General features: G+C 43.4%; 2 long non-coding RNA genes across 2 annotated transcripts in view; one reads left to right on the top strand and one right to left on the bottom strand.

Annotated features, from left to right (window-relative positions):
* The window catches only part of LOC126176906 (uncharacterized), a 170,109-nt gene extending 159,641 nt beyond the window's left edge, over window positions 1-10,468 (top strand). The window contains exon 2 of the long non-coding RNA XR_007535693.1: window positions 10,261-10,468. This is a non-coding gene — a long non-coding RNA (uncharacterized LOC126176906). The remainder of the gene's footprint in view (window positions 1-10,260) is intronic.
* Window positions 10,182-13,549, bottom strand: LOC126176911 (uncharacterized). Its single transcript, XR_007535697.1, has 2 exons — window positions 13,393-13,549; window positions 10,182-10,468 (listed from the first exon to the last, which is right to left on the bottom strand). It is a non-coding gene; the product is annotated as an uncharacterized LOC126176911 (long non-coding RNA).
* Window positions 13,550-22,340: the final 8,791 nt, after the last annotated feature.

Below are 22,340 nucleotides of genomic sequence, written 5' to 3'. Positions count from 1 at the left end.
TGTAGTCACATGTTAATTCTAGTATAAAATATTTGTCCTGTGAATACCCATTCATCATCTGCATTTCTTCTTGGTGTAGCAATTTTAATGGCCAGTAGTGTATTTTTAACTGTACTGAGTCTGAACAGGAGTAAGTGTATTAGATAGCTGTGTTCTTGAACGATACAGTGCACTTATTTTTACATAATTAATTAAATGTGGTTATTTGGACAAAGGGACAGTTCCTAATATCTCGTATACAATAAAATATTTTATCTAGCGCATGCAAGGAACGCATGTTGTCTAGGTAGGCTGCCGCTGGTGTTTCCTGTCTGAACAATTGAATTCGTTGTCTTGTGTAGTATCGGGTAATCGTAGGCAGGGGGAAACTTATAGAACAACCTCTGACCCCGGGAGACAGCATAACAGTGCAGCGTCGCCGAACTAGAATCGTTGGTACAGTCATGTCAAAAGGGTTAAAGTGACAACGTTCCCGTAATAAATAATTCAAGAACAGTCTTAATCTCATTTATTATTGTTATAATACCGCCAACCGGTTTCAACCCGACGTAGGGGTCATCTTCTGGGCGTTTACACCATTGGTCGACTGCTGGTGGTGTCACTCCTGTCTACATAACGGCAGGAAACTAGGAGTAACACCACCAGCAGTCGACCAATGGTGTAAACGCCCAGAAGATGACCCCTACGTCGGGTTGAAACCGGTTGCCGGTATTATAACAATAACAAGTGCGATTAAGACTGTTATTGAATTATTGATTAATCATACTAATCTCTGCTTCTCTCCGCAACCATGTTGTCCAAAAACCCGTAATAAAAGCGTCACCGAGAAACTAGCAATCCACGTGAAGCAATGCTGTGTTGATCACGTAATGCGTTGATGCCAGAAGTTTTACGTAATTATAATTTTCATTAAGAGAACATAAACAAATGTATGTGGTTATTTAATCGCTACCTGATTGCTTTAAGTCTCTCTTTAAGCTATTTTTGTTAAATACGCTTTAGAACAAAGCTAATATCAGCGTAGGCTTTCAATCCAGAGGTAGCTTCGTGAATAACTTAGGGCACAGAACTTTGAAAATAAACGAGCCAAACACATTGGCTGACGACCGTTCAAAATGATTTGTGTTAAATGTATACAGGAAACACAGGGTGGAATTTCATGACAAATTTTAAGGGAGCACTGTTACGACGGGTATGGTAGCGCATTGACGACTCACTTAAAAACTCTGAAGCTCAAGTTGGTTCAGATGAGTGGAAGCTTGGAAATACACAGAATATCAAAAGAAAATCTTTCATGAAACTTCCTGGCAGATTAAAACTGCGTGCGCCACCGAGACTCGAACTCGGGACCTTTGCCTTTCGCGGGCAAGTGCTCTACCATCTGAGCTACCGAAGCACGACTCACGCCCCGTACTCACAACTTTACTTCTGCCAGTATCTCGTCTCCTACCTTCCAAACTTGCCCGCAAAAGGCAAAGGTCCCGAGTTCGAGTCTCGGTCGGGCACACAGTTTTAATCTGCCAGGAAGTTTCATATCAGCGCACACTCCGCTGCAGAGTGAAAATCTCATTCTGGAAAATCTTTCGTGCTTGATAACCATGATAGTTTTACGTATAAAAACAAAGATTGTCAAGGCACGCTAAACTAACAGCGTGGATTCAATGATGACTGAGTGTGTCTGTTTCTTTTTTCTTTAAATCTGAAAATGACTGGTGCAACGATTAACGATTGCTGGCTGTGACGTGTTCTCCATCTGTTCGCCCGGCTACACCTCGGATCGGCTGTGCAGCAAGACCTTCCTCCAAGAGAAAGTTACTGGTTCTGCTGCAAGGTAAAGCTACCTTCCCGGAATGTTTTAATCTGTCAGTGCAGTTGTTTTATCATTTGTAACCCTTTGTTACATACGTAGTTCAGTTCTTTGCTTGATCAAATTTCATCCCTAAAGGTACAGTTTTTACGTTTCGGTCAGGTGGAGCGATGACAGCAAAATCAAAGCAGCATGTAAAATCAAAATATATTTAAAACTAAATTGTTGCTGATCTTACTTTCTGAACCACATAGACTGTAACTTTTCCATCTATTTTATTGCCGCTGATCTAAAATTCAATATAAGACTTCCTGTAGAACCACAGTGGTGGAATCAGTTAGCTCATTCCCTCGACGGCAACACAATCTTCATTCCACAACATGCCAATTCCGAAAGTAATACCTCGCTATCTTCATTTCTCCTAATGTTGTTAATATCGCCATAGAAGTCCTGATCCCGAATGTGAATGATCAGATATACATTCCATTCACCACTCCCTACTTACGATCTCATCCGTCAATATCTACCAAAAATTATCCAAGACTCTCGAGTGAACTGGAATGCCTACGGAAAATACATAGACGCTCATATCAGAAGCCAGCCGCAAACATTTCACCATATCGTGCTGGATACTTCCTTCACCAGGGCTTGTTAGGCGCCACGTTAACCCACATTTGTAACAAGCACATTTATCCTAATCGCTTCTGCTCCCTCCAGCAGTTCTATGTCGCCTACAAAACTCCCTTCGCATACACCGCTCGCCCCTGAAGCACTGGGACCAGCATAGAATCACACGTCACCGCCTATTGCAAACATACACTCCTGAAAATTGAAATAAGAACACCGTGAATTCATTGTCCCAGGAATGGGAAACTTTATTGACACATTCCTGGGGTCAGATACATCACATGATCACACTGACAGAACCACAGGCACATAGACACAGGCAACAGAGCATGCACAATGTCGGCACTAGTACAGTGTATATCCACCTTTCGCAGCAATGCAGGCTGCTATTCTCCCATGCAGACGATCGTAGAGATGCTGGATGTAGTCCTGTGGAACGGCTTGCCATGCCATTTCCACCTGGCGCCTCAGTTGGACCAGCGTTCGTGCTGGACGTGCAGACCGCGTGAGACGACGCTTCATCCAGTCCCAAACATGCTCAATGGGGGACAGATCCGGAGATCTTGCTGGCCAGGGTAGTTGACTTACACCTTCTAGAGCACGTTGGGTGGCACGGGATACATGCGGACGTGCATTGTCCTGTTGGAACAGCAAGTTCCCTTGCCGGTCTAGGAATGGTAGAACGATGGGTTCGATGACGGTTTGGATGTACCGTGCACTATTCAGTGTCCCCTTTACGATCACCAGTGGTGTACGGCCAGTGTAGGAGATCGCTCCCCACACCATGATGCCAGGTGTTGGCCCTGTGTGCCTCGGTCGTATGCAGTCCTGATTGTGGCGCTCACCTGCACGGCGCCAAACACGCATACGACCATCATTGGCACCAAGGCAGAAGCGACTCTCATCGCTGAAGACGACACGTCTCCATTCGTCCCTCCATTCACGCCTGTCGCGACACCACTGGAGGCGGGCTGCACGATGTTGGGGCGTGAGCGGAAGACGGCCTAACGGTGTGCGGGACCGTAGCCCAGCTTCATGGAGACGGTTGCGAATGGTCCTCGCCGATACCCCAGGAGCAACAGTGTCCCTAATTTGCTGGGAAGTGGTGGTGCGGTCCCCTACGGCACTGCGTAGGATCCTACGGTCTTGGCGTGCATCCGTGCGTCGCTGCGGTCCGGTCCCAGGTCGACGGGCACGTGCACCTTCCGCCGACCACTGGCGACAACATCGATGTACTGTGGAGACCTCACGCCCCACGTGTTGAGCAATTCGGCGGTACGTCCACCCGGCCTCCCGCATGCCCACTATACGCCCTCGCTCAAAGTCCGTCAACTGCACATACGGTTCACGTCCACGCTGTCGCGGCATGCTACCAGTGTTAAAGACTGCGATGGAGCTCCGTATGCCACGGCAAACTGGCTGACACTGACGGCGGCGGTGCACAAATGCTGCGCAGCTAGCGCCATTCGACGGCCAACACCGCGGTTCCTGGTGTGTCCGCTGTGCCGTGCGTGTGATCATTGCTTGTACAGCCCTCTCGCAGTGTCCGGAGCAAGTATGGTGGGTCTGACACACCGGTGTCAATGTGTTCTTTTTTCCATTTCCAGGAGTGTATATCAGAAACTTTTTCGCCACTAAAGAATGTTGGAATTGGCCCTAACCATGCACCAGATTTTACGCTACCCTCCCCCCCCCCTCCCTCAGCTGCCCTGTCCCCATCACCAACTACTGCAAGTATTGGAAATCTTTCCACAGACTCTCATGTAGCAGCATAATTTCTCAATACTCCTTCTCAACGAGCCGAGCAAAGCTAATCACTTTCCATCCTGTCTCTCTGACATCTTCAAAATTCCTGAGGATCCCCATTGCTAGTACTCCGTATTTCCTACAGTCCGTGAAAGTATCGATACTTCTGTAGCATCACTTGCTCCCAGCTTCCATTACTTGCACAATATACCACAGATAGAGTAGAACTCATCAATTACACCACGTGACATAAAACAAGTATCACAGAAAAAAATGCAACACTGCTTCCAGTCGCGACTGCATAACCTACAGACATCTAAAAGGATGTCCCCATTCTTTCATCGTAGGCCTTTTAACTCTCTGTGACACCATTTACTCCACAGGATACAATGTTGATCTGCGGAACACCTCCAGAATCTTACTTTTTCTGAAACCAAACAAACCTTCCAACGACGGTTTAGCCTCATTGTTTAGTACGTTTTTTTCAAACCCATCATCTTCCAATGTGCCCATAAATGCCTGAACAAACACTTATCCCTCTTTGTTTACCAGTGAGGCTTGTATTCTCTGACGAACAACTTCTCCACCTCACACATTTCTTACCTCATCCCACTTCGCACATTTCTTATCTCATCTATGCAACAATAGAAAATTCTCAGTTTTGTATCTTTTATAGGAACCTACGACGCTTTATGGAATTCCAGTCTCCTTTTCAAACTTGATACATACTCTTCCTACGTCCGCATAATTGATTCCTTTCTGTCTAAGCAACCATCCTTTGTCTGTGTTAAAAATTCAAATTTCCGCCCCAGGAGTCTAACTCATCTATTATGCTGACGACACTGCTCCCTTAGACATGTACACTTAATAAATTCCAACGATCCCTCCATCTCAAATAGCTCTTCTCCAGGCGCAGCCTGTGGCTCCTCAAGTAAATCCATCTTAAACATAAGCAATAATTATTGAAATTATTACCCACAACTTCCGCATCCATAACTTTTATCTAATCATTTATAGCCGCCCTATACAGTTAACTAATTCACTAAATATTTTGGACTTACACTCGATTGGTAACTAGCGTGAAAATCTTCAACAGAAAGCTCAAAATGCAATGAAACTGACTCGACTAGAGTGGCCAGCATGTTCTTCCTACATGAAACCTATCGAACATGCCTGGGAATATTGAAAAGGGCCGTTTATGGATGACGTGACCCAGCAACTACTCTGAGGGATCTACGCTAAATCGTCATTGAGGAGTGGGACAATCTGGACCAACAGTGCCTGCCTTGATAACCTTGTGGATAGTATGCCACGACGAATGCAGGTATGCATCAATGCGAGAGGACGTGCTACTGGGTATTAGAGGTACCGGTGTGTACAGCAGTCTGGACCACCACCTCTGAAGGTCTCGCTGCATGGTGGTACAACATGCAATGTGTGGTTTTCATGAGCATTAAAAAGGGCGGAACTGGCGTTTATGTTAATCTCTATTAAAAATTTCTGTACCGGTTTCTGAACCCTGCAAGATAGCTTGTGCTCTGTGGTGGAAGCCATTTCATAAAATTCATTGATTCATTCAATCATTCACACACACACACACACGTCATCTGGGGATAAAATTGAGCCGGCCGCTGTGGCCGAGCGGTTCTAGGCACTTGAGTCTGGAACCGCACGACCGCTACGGTCGCAGGTTGGAATCCTGCTTCGGGCATGGATGTGTGTGATGTCCTTAGGTTAGTTAGGTTTAAGTAGTTCTAAGTTCTAGGGGACTGATGACCTCAGATGTTAAGTCTCATTGTGCTCAGAGCCATTTTTTGATAAAATTGATGGACGAAGATGGGAAAGCTCTACTACATGCAGAAGAAAAGGCAGACAAATGCCAGAACATCACTGAAGGCCTACTACTTCACTTTGCAAGATAGCTTGTGCTCTGTGGTGGAAGCCATTTCATATAAATTCATTCATTCATTCATTCACACACACATCGTGGTACATAATTCTTATCTTAACGGAAAAGCTTCGGAGATGCGGAACGAGTCGTACGTTAACTTGAAAAACAGACACTACAGGCCACTTGTAGTGCATAGAATAAACAAACAACCAATTTCAAATAGTGTTAATTAACTCAAAATTTTAGTTTTAGGAATTACTTCTAGATAGTCTAAGGATAAAAGCTGTATTTTTATTTTTTATTGAAAACGAAAGCCCACTGCTCTTCCTCTCACTCATCTCAGCTGCTGTTTCTATTAGAAAAACACGGCTATTTGTGCTAACACGAAGTTAAATCTCCGAGTTTAAATATAGTGATTAGTTGCAGACGGCTTTATTAGTAAAGTACTCTTTCACTTTTTTGAGTATTTTCAATTTTTTGCTTGATTTCTACTGGTATTATTGTTGTAGCAGAACGTCTCAGTTTCAAATTCTAGGTAAGATCGCATAGCTTACATAGATTCTTTTTAACATCTAGTATTATAGTTTTGAATTTCGCAGTTCATTCCAACTTTACTCATCACGCACTCGTATTGGGGACGGATGGGGAATGAACTCAACAGTGTCCTCTTCAAAATAACAGTCCCAACATTAGATTGAAACTGTTTATGGAAGCCACGCAAAACCTAAATCTAGCAACAGGATCAGGGTTTCATCCGCCGTGTCTCAAATTTTATTCCACTGTCTCACTGCTCCACCATCTCGCACGCTGTGTCAGTGTCAAATGCCAAAGTTGCCAAAAGGTTTCTACCAGGTGTTGAGTTGTCATCTGTACTTAACTTTTCTGCTTCATGGTTCCTTAGGAGAAATGTGCTTTTGTCCATAGCTACACTAACTCAAGATAAGACGTGGAACAGTACTGTGTAAAATTACACAAAGTGTAACATAGATGCCAAATGTAAATGTGACTCCACGCCAACACATTGGCATTAAGGATGCAACGAGGGGCTCAGTAGATTGTCTTGATTGATAACAGTACTTGGTTATTCAACAAAAAGATTTCTAATTACTGTTTACAAACTTAAGTTTTTGATTTTACTTGAACAAGCATTGAATATAAAACTGTGTTAGTAACTAAAAAAAACTGATATGCGTTAGTAGCACTTGCCCTCTGAGAGTTCCATGCAAACATATATATGTTATGTACATGCATAGATAGATCATCCACCCCGGGAATAAAGAATATCAACGATTTTCGCCTGTTATCGATTTCAATACTCGCATGGTAACGGTCCTGGGAATTCCAAGAATTTAGAGAATGTTCTAATTTTAAACTTTAAGTTTAAATGTTCGTGTAATTTGCATGTGCTATGGTAGTTTTTCATTTATCTTATTAATTTTGGAGATATATTAACATGCTGTACTAACTGGAAATTGCAGATACATTGACTTCATCTTCACTTGTCTCTGTTTCAATTACTGGTAATATCTGACGAAAGTCTCCAGAGAAGAAAAAGTTACAGCCGGCTATAGGGCTAATGTTGTAATGTAAATGTCGAATGGCTCTGTGGAACACTTCAACTGATATTTTATGGGATATTGGAACGGCATCATAAACAATGGAAACGCAATCTTGCAACAGTTCCAAGTATTATTTTGCTTTTTACATTATAGATACATGTCGCAGTCGCAGGGAAAGATTGCATGTAGAAAGGGCAGTTGGTAAAGGAACTGCGATGCTACTGGCCTTATGTCTATCACTGCTAGATGGCAAAGGCATCGTTTTCACAGCGTCAGTAGGCATCACATCACCGTAGGTCAGCCACATGCATGTCATTTTTATAAACTATATACAAATACCTTTCTGGTGAATCACTTTACCTGCTGCTGAAAATGAGATTATAATTTGTCTAGTAGTTCCTGAGATTTTTGGTGGATTACCAATGTAACGTGCGTTCGTAATGATAAAAAATGTTTTTGTCTGATCTAATTACGAATTAACAATTTTCAGTTTTTTTCTTTACTTTTATTGTGAGACTTCGCTTCTGGCCAAATTTCATGATTTTCGGGCAAAGGGAAGTACAGCACAGGTTTAGATGAGTGAATTTGTGAATATCAAAAAATGGCCATATCGTTTGACTCCCTTGATTTAAAAGCTTTATTTATATCGTCAAGGCATCGTAGACCTTAGCATGTGACATAAATCTCAACTTGATACCTCTGCCTGTTCCTGAAAAAAGGGGTCTTAACAGTCAGACATACAGATGGACAACGAAGTAATCCTATGGGGTTCGTTTTTACCGACTGAGATATGGAGCCCTAAAAATGAACAATTTTCGGAAGCATGTTTATGTTTTAGTGAGAGGAATCCGTTTCTTAAAAGTGTAAAACCATTTTTGATAACCTTCTGTATACGATAATTGTTTTTGTGGACGCAGAGTACTTGCTGTGATGACTGTGACAAATTATAATTGTGTATGGGCCTGGGATTGGATCGCAGAACAGGAGTCACTGCCGATTACATTTACTTTGTACCACACAGCTCACGAAAGTAGGGGATCTGGCTTAGAGTACAATCTAGTACACTACATCGTCCAGTAAATTCTTAGAAAAAGTCACTCTAATTTTAATTTTCTGTGTTTCATCTAATGACAGATGTAAAGAAGAAGAACGTATTTCATATCTTAATTTCTAAGGTAAAATCAATACACTTATTGCTGTACCTTGCATTGAATTTGGCCTCAGGTGGCTGTTTATTTGAATGAAAGAAATGGCCTGAATATCTGATATACGAGGGCATTTCGAAATGTAAAGATACAATGGCTCGCAGTCCTTAAATAGAACATTTATTTAGAAAACGTCAGTTACATCTTATCAACTGGATTATTTGTTATTTTTCGACATAATCACTCCCGTTATCCAAACATTCGTTAAGTCGGTGCACAAGCTTTTGTATCCCACAGTTATAAAAGGTTTCCGCCTGTCGTCGGAACCACGTTTGAACTTCATCTTTGATCTCTTCATCGTCGTGGAATCATTTTCCACCAAGATGAGGCTTCAGGTAACGAAAGACATGGAAGCTGGTGGGCGCAAGTTCCGGGCTGTATGGCGGATGGTCCAATACGTTCCATTTGAATTGTTTGAGTAGTGCTTTGGTTACGAACGCTGTGTGAGGCCGAGAGTTGTCATGAAGCAAGCGGACTCCACTTGTCAGCACTCTCCTGCGTTTGTTTTGAATTGCCCTTCGAAGACGTTTCAAAGTCTGGCAATATGCAGAAGCATTAATTGTCGTTCCAGGAGGCATAAATTCCAACTGAAGAATGCCTTGTCTGTCCCAAAGAACAGAAGTCATGATTCTCCTCGCTGAAATCGACGTTTTGCATTTCTTGGCTTTTGGTGAATTCGAATGGCGCCATTGCATTGATTTCTTTTTGGAACCCAGCACGCACACAATTTCCTGTACCCTAACTTGACAGTCACAACGTCATTAAGAGTTGTCATTGACACTTCCGGTATTATCTGATGCAAATCTTTCAGTGTGAGACGTCTGTTCACACGAATTGCTTCCTCCGTTCTCTGAAGAAGGGCATCAAAGATCACAGATGGCCGACCTGTTCTTTGTTCATCATTAACATCGATCCTACCTTCAGAGAAATGACGACACCATTTCTTGACATTTTGTCGATTCATAATGTTCCCATAAAGAGAAACAATTTCTTTGTGAATATCCGCTGGTCCCTGACCTTTTGCATGAAGAAAACGTATGATGGAGCGCACTTCGCATTTGGCGGGATTTTGAATCGGCGCAGCGATTTTAAACACGACCTACTCCAACCAGAAGCAACGCTCAACTGACGAACGACCGCGAGGAGAAAGCTAAGGGGCTCAAAGTTAACACCAGTGTTGCCAACTTGCTCGCCAAAACTCTTCTGTTTCTCTGGGGTACGGTGTATCTTTACTTTCCGAAATACCCTCGTACTTAGCACTATTTATCAGAAGTATTTATCCTCTCATTTGCTGATATTGGGAATGCCGTTGAGTGGATGGTAGGGTAAAATGACAGGATATTACGTTTTGTGATACAGTTGTATTTATTGAAGGAAGGAAGAGAGTACAGTTGTCACTGAAGTAAGAGCTGCATCCTCATAGAGGTCGTGTCCGTGTTCAGCGGTAGTAGTAGGGGTAGCCGGCGGCGGCGTAGGGGTAGGCGGAGTAGGCGCTGACGGCGGGGTAGCCGAAGGCGCTGTAGGCGTAGGGGGCGGCGTAGGCGTAGTAGGCCTCGGCGCCCTTCAGGGTCTCCTTGGCCTTCTCCTGGGCGAACACGGCCGCCACCAGCAGGACTACGAGGAAAGAGCAAACCTGTGGACAGCAGAAACATGGATATATGTAACATACACAGTTTTAGTGAAACAAAATGAATCATAATATACCCTGGTAAAGAGAACTTGGAGAGGAACGTATAAACTAAATTTCGTCCGAACAGGCGTTGGAAGGTCCAACAGTACCGACCGGCAGCTGTGTTCTTATCAGCCCTCACACGTCACTGGATGCAAATATGCTATTCTAAATGAATGGAAATTTCAAATGGCATAGGCAAGTGGTAAAGGATCATTCAGCAGCCAGGAGACTCTGTGACGGTCACAATAAGCATTTCTCTTTGTTCCCAGTTGAAAACAGGATTGTGGCAGGTTGTTGTCTGCAACGGTGACGGATACCAGTAAAGTGCATTCAACCATAAGGAAGTGAATAAAATGAACAGCTCCACACACTACTTTGCTACTCTCCAAATAACGTGGTCAGCACACCACTCTCCCGGCTATATGTCAGTTTATGAGATCGCAGCCGCCACTTCTCAATCAAGTAGCTCCTTAGTTTGCCTCACAAGGCCTGAGTGCACCCCGCTTGCCAACAGCGCTCGGCAGACCGGGTGGTCACCCATCCAAGCACAAACCCAGTCCGACAGCGCTTAACTACAGTGATCTGACTGGAACCGGTGTTACCTCTGCAGCAAGGCCATTGGGAGGGGAAAATATAGCTAGTACAATTAGGAAAAGTACTGTGATGAACAATTCTAAATGTTATTCGTTGTGTAGAAACAGGTATACTGAATTGTTTTAATGCTTTGCTTACTGAAATTTAGACATGTAGTACTTGCTCAATTTTAAATAATGTGTGTCATCTGAAGAGTAGCAAAGTAGAGCGTGGAGCCGTTTATTTCATTCACTTCCTTATGGTTGAAAAGGACTTTACTGGTATCTGTCACCCTTGCAGACAACAACCTACCACAATCCTGTTTTCAACTGAGAACAAAGAGAAATGCTTATTGTGACCATCACAGAGTCTCCTAGCTGCTTAATGATCCTTTACCACTTGCCTATACGACTTGAAATTTCCATTCACTGAGAATAGCATCCGCTCACGTTTTTCTGCCATTCTCTGATACTCTGAGAGATCTACAGTTAGAATTATATTCAACAAATACCGTTTAAATTTATAACAGCGAATATCTGCTGAAGTTAATGCAGAACTCGGGTATTCCGTTATAGACAATATAACTTCCTTCAGGTATGAGGTACTAGTAGAAATGCCACTATGAGGGTGGATAATCAGTCGTGTAAAGATAGCTAAGTTGGTTGGAGCATTGCGTGTGAAAGCAAGTTGCAGTTTCCATTACTGATACAGCACACAGTTTTAATCTGTCACGAGTCTCAACCTCTTTCAAATGCCATAACTGACAAAAGGGATTTCAATTGCAACTCGTGAAGTCATGAAGTCTATGTTTACTACGTTTCGCGAAATGGACAAGTAAATATTCCGACACGGTGAGAGCTCACTACAAATTTTTGGTAACTGTTAATTTGTTACTAAGAATTGGCTGGATATGGCCATAATTTGTATCAGTGAATACTATCTCGTGAAAGTATCAGAAGAATATACCAACCAATATTTTCTAAATCTTTAACATAGGTTATTAACGTTAGCGCTCCCTTCTCACATTTCTAAGGAACACCTTTCCTCATGTGTTGGGCTCTCAGATACCACAATGTTCTGTATTTAGCCAGTAAAGACATTAACAACTTCTCAAACCTGGGTGGAGTCTCCTAGAGAGACTGGTCGTATAGTGAGGAAAATGGTACGAACCAGTGCAAGGAATCTTACCCAGAGAAGGTGTAGTCTAGTTTTACTGTTACTTACACCCAAACCTCCAGTTGTCTGACGCTCAGATCGGTACCAAACGTTGTATGTCGATAGAGTATCAACCAAAACACCGATTTAGTTCGTACTGTGTGCTGTCGTCCAGTAGAAGATGCGTAATCGGTAATTAGAAATAACACCAGAACTACGGAACCATGAAAAGCGTATGTATGAGAGAATTGTTTGAAGATATCGCGTAGATGAGGTGGTAGAGCGAAAGGTTATCGTACCAAAGATCTCGCGTTCATACTCCACTGATGACTAGTTGTTTTAATATTTACGCGAGAAACTGTTACATGGGAGAACATTTTCCTGACATTTAAAAGAACTTTTCGGTGCTTGTAGCAACGTTCTTTTGGCAGCCTGCTTTCGCTTTGTTGGTTGAAAGAAGCAAACCTAAGAGAACATTTGAATAGACAGGTGTGGTGTTCTGTCGGACGAGACACCACACCTATCTTTGCAAATGTACTCTTTAGGTTTTCTACTTTCAACTAACAAAGCGAAAGCAGGCTGCCATAAGAACATTGCTACAAGCACCGAAGACTCCTTTTACATATCAGGAAAATGTTCTCCCATATAACAGTTTCACATGTAAGCAGTTAAAAAAAAAAGCATCATCAGTGTTTTTCTATCTCATTTTGTTGTTGCATTTGTTCCTGGCGGACGTTCTATGACACCCACTGAAGTTCATCTTTGATCCGTTCATTCAGTTTTTTATTACAGAGGGCAACTAACACTCTGACTAAAGACGGTGAATTAATGTGTCGGCGGGTTTGAACGGGGGATCTTAGGTATGACGACCTCGCGCTCTACCAACTTACCTACACGAGATCTTCAAATCATAACCCCATACATGCGCTTTTCCTATGCTCCGTGATTCTGGGGTTACTCTTAATTGCCGTTCACGCATTTTCTACTGAACGACAGCACACAGCACGAACTTAATCGGTGTTTTGGTTGACACTCTATCGACATACAACGATTGGTAAGGACCTGACTGTCTGATATCTGGAGGTTGGAGTGCCAGATATCTACCCATCCTCACAGCCTCTTACACTGTGCTACGAGCTACCGTGGCCGGTACTTACGACAGCCTTCATGGTGCTCTGAGGTGTGTTTGTGTGCTGCGCGGTCTGCAGAGACTACTGTACGGAGCGCCGGCGGCCGCTCTTATAGGGACGGCGCGGCCTTGGCTGCCGGCTCGACTCCTGCCGCTGCCCGCTGGACACGGCGGTTTGGGCGACGCCTTGTTTCGCCGTTGCGGATTCTGGATAAGCTGTCATCTTTTGGTTTTGTGCGCGTGCCAACGGTCACGCTGTATTACGGAATCCATGCATAAGTATTTTCTTCACTGTCGCTTTCATACACTTCAGGTGCGTTATCAGCCAGGCGCTCAGAACATCGCTTCACCAGTCATATTAGTTTACTTGATTCGGAAACTCTTATTTCATTGCTCACACTTTTCCTTATTTATCATATGGCCTCTTGATATATTGAAAAAATACATATAAATACAGTGATTTTTTTCCAACTCCTTCTCGCAATTTCCCCATAACATCAGGTCATCGGCAAAAAGCACTGCTTTCATTTTATGATCTCCAATTGCATCTGATACTTGCTGTAGGATTTCATCCATAACAATAACAAACAATAAAGGCGAAAGTGCACTTCCCTGTCGCAGCCCATTTTCCAGCTTGAACCATGCAGTACGTTCCCTCCCCACTTTCACACAACTCTCACTTCCCTCATACATTTTTCTGACTTTTCGTGTTATCTCTTCATCTATCCCTTTTGCGTTCAACACATCCCAGAGCTTGTCCCTACAGATACTGTCATACGCCTTCTCAATATCCAAAAAGGCCATGATTAACGAGATGCAAGAGCAGTTAGATGCATGGGAGGCAACGGCAGCACAATATGGAATGCATTTCTCTGCAAAGAAAAGTGAAATAATCGTCACAACAAGGAAGAAGAATAGGCCAAATATGGATATAACTTGTGGAAGGGAAAAACTACAAGTGGTAGAGAACTTCAAGTACCTGGGAAGCGTGATTGAAAGTAAGGGGGTAAACGCAATGGAAATAAATGAAAGGTGCAGAAAAGCAGGGCAGTTCTACAAACGCATTAGGGGGCTTATTTGGAGCGAGGAGGTGCCACAGAAATCCAAGGGAATTATATACCGAACCTACTTTGTCCCCATATTGGCATACGGAAGTGAGACATGGGTAATGCACAAAAGCGACAAAAGTAGAATACAGGCTAGTGAAATGAAGTTCCAGAGGAGCAGGTTGGGTATAACAAGACGAGACAGATTGCGAAATGTGTATGCGAGGGAAAGACTAAAGGAGGAACCAGTACAGGACAGGATAGAAAAATCAAGACTGCAGTGGTATGGACACATGAAGAGAATGGATGAGGGAAGAATTCCAAAGAGGATGTTTGATCTGCAACTGGAGGGGAAGAGGCCCAGAGGAAGACCAAGGGATAGATGGGTGAAGGGAGTGAAGGAATGTGTGATGAGAAGAGGAGAGAACTGGACGAAGGTGGAAGAGGGGGAATGGTGGAAGACAGAACACGATGGAGAGGCTTGTGTTCCCGACAGACCCAGCCAGTGGCTGGAAACTGTCCAAGATGATGATGACAGTGATTTTTTTCCACCGTGTACTAACTCTAGGGACTGATCGATGGGATGATACGAAACAAAAAAAGATTTAATGAAGTTATGTCCGGAAGCTAGATTAAGGAAAGGCAAACCTACGTTTCTAGCATTTGTAGACTTAGAGAAAGCTTTTGACAATGTTGACTGGAATACTCTAATTCTAAATGTGGCAGGGGTAAAATACAGGGAGCGAAAAGCTATTTACAATTTGTACAGAAACCAGATCGCAGTTATGAGAGTCGAGGGACATCAAAGGGAAGCAGTGGTTGGGAAGGGAGTGAGACAGGGTTGTAGCCTCTCCCCGATGTTATTCAATCTCTATATTGAGCAAGCAGTGAAGGAAACAAAAGAAAAATTCGGAGTAGATATTAAAATCCATGGAGAAGAAATAAAAACTTTGAGGTTCGCCGATGACATTGTAATTCTAGCAGAGACAGTAAAGGACTTGGAAGAGCAGATGAACGGAATGGATAGTGTCTTGAAAGGAAGGTATAAGATGAACATCAACAAAAGCAAAACAAGGATAATGGAATGTAGTCGAATTAGGTGATGCTGAGGGAATTAGATTAGGAAATGAGACACTTAAAGTAGAAAAGGTGTTATATCCTAGCCAGTAATGCCAACCGAGCCCGCTGCCAAAAGGTTGGCAGCATCAAAGTCCAGACGCCGTCCGCATAAGCAGCGCCAGCGATACAGGAAATCGCCGCAAGTCTGCGCGCGCCACCGCTGGCTTCTGGCTTCTTAAGCGCTGGAGTCGCGATCGCTAGGACAGTTCTGTATTCGCCGCTCAGTTGTATACTCGCCACCGATTTGTGTACTTGCTAGTCAGTTGTGTGTTCATCGCAGCAGAGTTGTTGTTTGTCGTCAGCCGACGCTGACCTAGCCGCTCCGACTCGAACTAGACAGATTTCTGTAGACACGGAGTTCACTACTGTGTTTCTGTATCTTCGTTAATAAAGATAAGTACCGACTTTTATTTAATCAGAGTGTTTGGGTTTTCATCTTTCCGTTCACTGTTCCAGCGGACCGGTCGGCCCACTATTAAAAGTGTGGCGGTGACTTCGTAAGCCGTTTCTACAGCGAAGTGTTTGTCGCTACGAACCCCGCCACAAAAAAAGGAGTTTTGCTATTTGGGAAGCAAAATAACTGATGATGGTCGAAGTAGAGAGGATATAAAATGTAGACTGGTAATGACAAGGAAAGCATTTCTGAAGAAGAGAAATTTGTTAACATCGAGTATAGATTTAAGTGTCAGGAAGTCGTTTCTGAGAGTATTTCTATGGAGTGTAGCCATGTATGGAAGTGAAACATGGACGATAAATAGTTTGGACAATAAGAGAATAGAAGCTTTCGAAATGTGGTGCTACAGAAGAACGCTGAAGATTAGATGGCTAGATCACATAACTAATGAGGAGGTATTGAATAGAATTGGGGAGAAGAGAAGTTTGTGCCACAACTTGACTAGAAGAAGGGATCGATTGGTAGGACATGTTTTGAGGCATCAAGGGATCACCATTTTAGTATTGGAGGGCGGCGTGGAGGGTAAAAATCGTAGAGGGAGACCAAGAGATGAATACACTAAACAGATTCAGAAGGATGTAGGTTGCAGTAGGTACTGGGAGATGAAGAAGCTTGCACAGGATAGAGTAGCATGGAGAGCTGCATCAAACGAATCTCACGACTGAGGACCACAACAACAACATGTCCGGAAATGCATGATTTCCGTTTTAGAGACCATTTATTCATTCAGGAATTGTTGTAGAGAGACATGTGTTGAAAATGGTTTCCATTTGACTCAACGCATGCGTGAACGCGCCGTAGCAAGTTCTCTCTCACACGTTCACATCGTCCGGGCTGCATCCGAACAGTGTCGAAGGCAGCTTGAATGCGCTGCTCCAATGTCTCCACACCTGGAGTTGGCTCTGCATAAACAATACTTTTGAAATGTCCCCATAACCAGAAATGGCACGGGCTGAGATCTTGTGAACAAGCAGTGAGCCGTACGTAGTTCGTGTTCGTGCCATTTCTTATTTTACACCCTGTTTTCACCGTACAGCTACCTCGTTATGTGAATTTTCAGTTACTAGTGTCATTGTATTGCTGCCGTGCCTACCCTTGAACGGTAGCAGCAGCGCTTATCGATATAGACACTGCTGTATTATCTTTGCTGGACTGCTATTACTTTCTGGTCGTGGTGTGTTGAGAGTTAGTTTGGACTGGACAATGAAGTCACTTGTAACGTGCCAGGAGTGCAGTTCGGACCTGCTAGTCGGTGAGTTGGAACGTGACACTAGTGTAGTCGGGTTGGAGCAGCAGTGAGGCCCCCATGTCCATAGCTCCCCCGACCGTTGCCGCCACACATCACGTGAGACAGGGACGGTCATCGTGGATCGTCGTTCGGTCGTCCTACCGGACGACGTGAATTGGCTCGCTGATCGCTTACGGGTTGGCTGTGTGTATGAATCGACTCCCGATTTGCCTTCGTCACTGCAGAGCCACTGCTTACTGTCGTTCAAGTCTTCGTGCACGTGTTTGTCAAACTGTGTCTGTAGTTGGTGTCATTTCCACTAACAACTTGTTTTAAATGTTGACGGCCTACTGGCAGTGAGTCGTTCGGTTGGTGTGGATCAGCCGGGAAATCTCCGCACGGCGAAGTCAGCCGGGTCAGCTGGCAGTCACTACGCAGTGTCGGGGTATGTGGGAGCTGTTCCGATTGCTACGAGGTTCGTGGCTCACCGACCCAGGACATCAAAGTTGAGTGGTGATTTAATTACCGAAGCCAGTCTGTTCACTCTGTGCCGTTGGTTTTCATTGTTGGCAACAGCGAGTGTTCGAGTTGGCGAAAGCTTGGCCACCATCCGGTGGAGTTTAACTGTGTTTTGGTCATCTGAAGTCGAAGTGCACCAGCGGAATATTCTGTCTTGTGGCCGTAAGCGTTCCGGTTGTCTGCCCTGGCCTCTGACGTAAAATTCAGGCAGTGTCCTTTCCTCACCGTGTTGTCGCTGCCCAACACGTGTGTGTAGTCTTGACAGGCAACGCCTTTTACGTTTTGGCTTTGGAGTTCCTTGTGTACTGGTCGGGTTGAAAACAAGTCGTCTTGTCGGTGGGTCTGTTGACTGTCTCTTGGTTGGGTTGCCGGCGGATCGGATATACACTCCCGGAAATGGAAAAAAGAACACATTGACACCGGTGTGTCAGACCCACCATACTTGCTCCGGACACTGCGAGAGGGCTGTACAAGCAATGATCACACGCACGGCACAGCGGACACACCAGGAACCGCGGTGTTGGCCGTCGAATGGCGCTAGCTGCGCAGCATTTGTGCACCGCCGCCGTCAGTGTCAGTCAGCCAGCCCCAGGAATGTGTCAATAAAGTTTCCCCTTCCTGGGACAATGAATTCACGGTGTTCTTATTTCAATTCCCAGGAGTGTAGTTGAGCCTACTACCTGTCTGCCCTAAGAGAACGCTAATATTTCAAGTTCAGACCGACCCCCAGAAACTTCTGAGCGCCCTTGGCTGTACTGCCTTTTCTTATTGGTGTTTGACTGTGTATTTTAATGGCTCATAGCCGATGGTTTGAATCTGTATGCTTTTAGTTGCATTTTAAATAATGGGCCTTCAGCCGTTTTAAAATTAAAATTCCTTACTTGATAAGTCTTACAGTTCTTGGGCCTTCAGCCTCATTTAAAATGTTTTTTTTAATAAAGCTTTGGGCCTTCGGCCTTTTGAAAATTTATTGTAGTTGTGTTTTAAATCATGGGCTTTCAACCGTTTTAAAATTTAAAAAGGTTGTGCCCTTAAGGCATAAGATTGACATATTCAGTCGATAGTTAAGCTTGAAAATTTGCGCTGTAATGTTTGGCCAACTAAATAAAGTTATATGTGTTCGAGTGTAACTGACAGCCCCCCACCCATTTTTGGCCCCTTTACACAATTCCAAATACCTGTTCTGTCCTGCGGATTTAATCAGGCGTTTCTAGCAGGCCATGCAACACTGCCCCCTGGTCCTATCAATCGACCAGGGAAGACATGATTGAGATGCGTCCTGACGTTAATGGCTAAGTGGGCTAGACCACAATCATTAACAGCCACAGCCACATAACCCTTCGAATCATTAATGGCACTTCTTCCAGCAGAGCAGGCAAAGTCACCCGCAAGAAACGCCAATAGTTCCAATCTTTTAGGTGGCATGAAAGGAAGACTTGCCCCAAAATACGGTAGCCAATTATTTCGATCCACACATTCCCGTTGCCCAGATGCTCATGTTTCGCTGTCACCATACCATGGGGGTTCTGCATACTATCCCACAGATGACTGTTACGAAAGTTGAAGATACCATGTCACGTGAAAGGTGGCCTCATCCGTGAATATGATGGATGACACAAATACCGGAATCGTGGTTGCCTGATGAAGAAACCAGTGACACAACTGCTTCCGATGTGGAAAGTCTGTCTCTAGTAAGTCCTGCACACGCTGTAAGTCGTAAAGGTGTAAGTAGGCTGTTTATGTTTTCTTTATGTAAGTTTGATGTTTATGTTTTCTTATTGGCAACGTTACGTAGCGCTCTCTGTATGAAAATCACTGGCTGTGCTGTGTGCAGTATGTGGCTAGTTTGCATTGTTGCCTGCCATTGTTGTCATGAACTGCTATAGCTGGATGTGAACAGCAGATTGCGTTGGGCAGTTGGAGGTGAGCCGCCAGCAGTGGTGGACGTGGGGAGAGAGATGGCGGAGTTTTGATAATCTGTAAGACTGAATGTCAATTATGAATATTAAGGTAAATACATTGTTTGTTCTCTATTAATATCTTTCATTTGCTAACTATCCCTATCAGTAGTTAGTACCTTCAGTAGTTTGAATCTTTTATTTAGCTGGCAGTAGTGGCGCTCGCTGTTTTGCAGTAGCTTGAGTAGCGAAGATTTTTGTGAGGTAAGTGATTTGTAAAAGGTATAGGTTAAAGTTAGTCAGGGCCATTGTTTTGTAGGGGTTATTGAAAGTCAGATTGCGTTGCGCTAAATAATATTGTGTGTCAGGTTAAGCACAGGCTTGTATAATTGTTCTAAGTGGACGTTTCACATGTAAAATTGTTCAAAGGGGACGTTTCATATGTCGACCCTTAGCCTAGGATACCTCACTGGAATCTTCTGATTTTTTTCTTGTAGTTTGTGTAATTAGTGTAGATTTTGTTTATTGCTAGTGCGTAATTGTAGAGAGAATCTCCTTTGTAGTTGCAGTCTTTCATTGTTGTACTGTAAAACAGTTGTGGCATGCATGTAGATTTGCACCAAGTATTTCGCAGCTGCAATTAACTAGATATTATTTTCAGTGCTATGTTAATGTGTTCTCTTATTTTTGCTATTCAAATTGTGCTTTTCTGTGTTATCGTGTGAAATATTGTGACAATAATGGCGTGTGAAAAACGTAACACTCGGCTCCAAAGTAAACTAAGAAATGACAGTGAAGACGAAAGCAGTGTGTTGGCCCCACCATGTAATGAGTTAACTAATGTTCAAAGTAGTAATTTGGTAACTGTGCATAGGGAAATGGAGCGGGTGTCAAACAATGGCGTAGACAGTCAAACAGGTAGTGAACAGGGAAGCATTATCGATCGATCGGTCGGCAACAGCTCGCCTCAGGAATCCGAAATGATAGGACACAATTTTGCAAATACTGTAGATTCAGGTTTTGCGTCCTCACCGTTTTCTCAAATGAGTCAAGACACATTTTCTGCTTGTCAAAATGTGAATGCTGCCGGTGAAAACGCACTGCCAAAAAGCATAGAGAAACAGATTCCAGACACTAATACATTATTATTGCAATTAATGCAACAAATGGAACAAAATCAGAGACAAATGGGACAAAATCTTCAAAAGTTAGACACAATGGAACAAAATCTTCAAAAGTTAGACACAATGGAACAGAATCTTCTAAAGTTAGACACAATGGAACAAAATCAGAGACAAACACAGCAAAAGCTTCAAAAGTTAGACACAATGGAACAAAATCTTCGGAAGTTAGACACCACACTTGAACAAACACGTGAAGATTTAACTACTGAGTTACATAACATTGAATCGAAATGTCAAAAGGTCTGTAATGACGTAAAAACACAAATTTGTGAGCATTTTCAGCCTATTTTTTCGCGGCATGAAAACGCATTACAGAATCACGAAGCAGCCATAAAAGAACTGCAAACTATTGTTCATGAAAATCATGAGACCTTGCAAGCTAAAATGGACTCAGTTGCATCTACCGATTCGGTTACGCAACTTGCAAAAACTCAGGAAAACTTAAAGGACACAGTAGAAAGACACATGGGGGAAATTAGTTCATTATCAGAGAAAGTAGCCGAACTTTCGGATCAGGTCACTAACTTATCTACAAAGGTAGATGATGATCTGAATGACACAAGACCCATAGCCTTCACTGACACAGAAGAGTATGAACAAATTAGAAAATTCAAACAAAATCAAAATCAAATCAATACACAGTACAAAAGAGAAATCCGGGAAGTACAAGATCAGTTGACACAGGTAATACAAGAATTACATATTTCAGAGGATACTCGCGCTCCAACACGGGAAGAGGAACTTATAAATACGGAAAAGCCACAAAATAATAGCACAGGGCTTTTCGGTAATTATGAAAGAAATTGGCAAGGTACACCGAATTTTGAGATGGAACCGCCGAAACGACGTGACAATGACCGACATGCTACTCGCCGACACGATGACTTTGACTATAAGCTGTTCATTACTACACGTAAATTCAAAACATTCAAGAATTCTGCCAACGACATTCATCCACAAGCGTGGCTCCATCAATTCTCTCATTGTTTTCCTCCCAACTGGTCATTAGAACACAGATTAGAATTTATGTGTGGCTATTTGGAGAATGAACCAGCTGTAAGAATGCGATCGGTCATTCACGATTGCCACAGTGAAGGAGAATTTTACCATGCCTTCCTCTCAGCATATTGGTCTCAAGCCACACAAGACCGCGTAAAACATAGCATCATGATGATGAAACACTTTGAACAATCTGAATTTTCCAGTCTTGTCAAATATTTTGAAGACATGTTGCACAAGAATCAGTACCTATCAAACCCATACAGCCCCTCAGAACTCATCCGCATTTGCTTAATCAAACTGCCCGAACATTTGAGACATATTATTTTAGCAGGACGTTGCAAAGACGACATTGAAGCTTTTCAGGGACTGTTACAAGAACTGGAAATTGACACAGACAGTCGCGGGATGCGAAAACAGGAAAACAATCACTACAGGTCACATCCGTCTCAATTCCGTGACGACAGAAACAATAAAAGGCCACGACAAACCTATTCTTACAACGTAAATCGTGACCAAAACAGACACC

This window comes from Schistocerca cancellata, chromosome 3 (genome assembly GCF_023864275.1).
Source record: "Schistocerca cancellata isolate TAMUIC-IGC-003103 chromosome 3, iqSchCanc2.1, whole genome shotgun sequence".
Classification (NCBI taxonomy): domain Eukaryota; kingdom Metazoa; phylum Arthropoda; class Insecta; order Orthoptera; family Acrididae; genus Schistocerca; species Schistocerca cancellata.
The sequence above is the reverse complement of the archived record's forward strand: the minus strand, read 5'-3'. Positions and strand labels throughout refer to the sequence as shown.